Source organism: Chrysochloris asiatica, unplaced genomic scaffold, assembly GCF_000296735.1.
Source record: "Chrysochloris asiatica unplaced genomic scaffold, ChrAsi1.0 scaffold00278, whole genome shotgun sequence".
In the NCBI taxonomy this organism is placed as follows: domain Eukaryota; kingdom Metazoa; phylum Chordata; class Mammalia; order Afrosoricida; family Chrysochloridae; genus Chrysochloris; species Chrysochloris asiatica.
The window spans coordinates 3,194,173-3,196,376 of record NW_006408796.1 but is presented as its reverse complement, the minus strand read 5'-3'; the positions used below and the strand labels follow the sequence as shown (position 1 = coordinate 3,196,376).

Below are 2,204 nucleotides of genomic sequence, written 5' to 3'. Positions count from 1 at the left end.
AACAGGCGAGCGAGCACACCAAGTGGGCAGTCCACTCAGGTTTTTAATCCCTGACGTGAGTCTCAAGGCTGTGTCTCACCCCATTGGCTAGGGTTTTGACCACACTATCTTTTTCCTTACCCAGTTGACCAGTTCAAATTTCTAAGGCGCACATTCCTACTTTAGGGAAAGAAAAAGAGAGTAATCATAAATTCTTTACTCACTTTGGGAAGTAACCAAAGAAAAAGAGAGAGATCATAAAGTCTTTACTTCAGGAAATAAAAACAAAAAAGTTACCTGAATACAATAAACAGTATTATAATAAAGATATATATTTTTCCCACAATCCCCCCCTTTTTTTTAAAGGAAGTAAAAGGAAAAAAAGTCACCTGAATACAATAAACAGTATTATAATTACTTTTTTTCCTCTTTTAGACTTCTTCATTCTTTTCTTCAAATTTTGCAAGGAGATGTTGACTTTGGTGTTCATATGTTTCTAGGTGGAAAAGGTTATTTTGGTATGAGGGTGGGGGTTGTTTGTATAGGGCTGACTCTCTGAGTTTTAAAACGAATTCTCTTATACAGGGTATAATACAGCATCCCATTAGTGTTAATACGCCAAATACGATAATTAGGTGAGGACTGAAGTCATTGCTCCATGATATTAGAAAAGGGGTCATCTATGCCTGAATTTTCAGAAAGTTCATTAGCCAAGGTGGTCAGCCCTTGGAATGCTTCAGTAATGGGATCATCAGGAGCTACGTTATTGGGAACGAAAGTACAACATTGGACTTTGATCATCACACATACTTCTTCTAATATCATATCTAGCACTAACTTGTTTTCCCGGGCCATTTTGCTAGTAGGTCCTAATTGTTCTGCTGTTCCTTTTATAGTAACCCTGGTATAATTTACAAATCTTTGTTGATTATAATAGATGTAGTTAATCCTGTCCACATTTTTGTTAATGGTTGGCCACCAGAATAATAGAGATTCAAACCCTGCAGTTGTTTTGTTTCTTGTTTTGAATTTGTTTGGCACCCCTCAGGGAACTCCTATACTGTCTACATAAACATGGGAATCCAAAGAGTCATGGGGAGTTTCCTGTAGTTGTGGTTGATGGAATGCCAGGGTGAAAGGGATGGCCAATTGCACCAAAGCACAGGTGCCACTCCAATTTGCTAGTAAAGCCCCGAATAATTGTTTCCCATAATACCACCAGACATCTGCTTGCAGAATAGCTAGAGCTGACTGAATTTGGAGCTCTTTAAAGAGTTTGCACTCGCTGTATCCCGTCAGGTTTTCAATGAACATCAAATTCCCCCCATGTCTGGAGAGACACAAAGTGAAATTGACATTTGAGGCTGGAGGCCTAATGGTCCTCAGGGCTTACCCATAAGACCCCTGACATTAGGTAACAGTTGTGACAATGAGTTACAGGATTCATTGCCCCAGGATATAGGGTCTTGGAAGAGAGCAACATACAGTGCATGCCCTGAGAGTCTGAGGGCCATCCGAATGGAAGAATGGAAAGGGATCACTTGGGTTTCCAGTCTTCCTGTTATGCACAGGCACAACAATCACACTTATTTAGAGCACGAACAGAATATTTAATCCATTCCAACCAAGCATTCACATCCCTATATCCTGTTTCTATAACTATAGTTTGTCTTAGGTCTTTAACTTATGTAATTGTCACTTTGGAAGGGTCATTTCCTGAATTTAAGGAGGGTACTAGATCTGAATCATTTCTAGGATTCTGTGTTTGAGTTCTAGCTTTGGTAAAGGAAGGGCTTGAGTTTTGTCTAATTAGTTTTAGCAAGGAGACTCCTATAGGATCCTTTCCTGTAATATCAGCTCCCAATCCATAATTCCCTATTATTGAAGGTTCTCTAGTCATGGTTTTGGGATTATCTATAATTAAGAGTAATGGGTTGATTGCATTGTAAGGGTTTGCAATGGGGGGCTGGGGTGGACCCTCATACGAGCTAGAATTCCATTACTGATATTGGGTGGTTCACTGCAATTCCAGCTATTGCAGGGACCCTTCAAGGCACTATATTTATATTTGCTTCTTACTGTCCTAAAGAGGCAAAGATATTTATCAACATTGCACAATTGTCTCTGAGACTTCTCTTGTCTGCATGGGATAACAGAACAGGGAGAGATGCCATAGTTGCATCTACTATTAACTTGACTGGCTGGTCATAGGCAAAATCCCTTTG

General features: G+C 39.7%; 1 pseudogene; it reads right to left on the bottom strand.

Annotated features, from left to right (window-relative positions):
• Positions 1–627: 627 nt before the first annotated feature.
• LOC102818474 lies at positions 628–1,879 on the bottom strand (annotated as a pseudogene).
• Between the last annotated feature and the right edge of the window lie 325 nt (positions 1,880–2,204).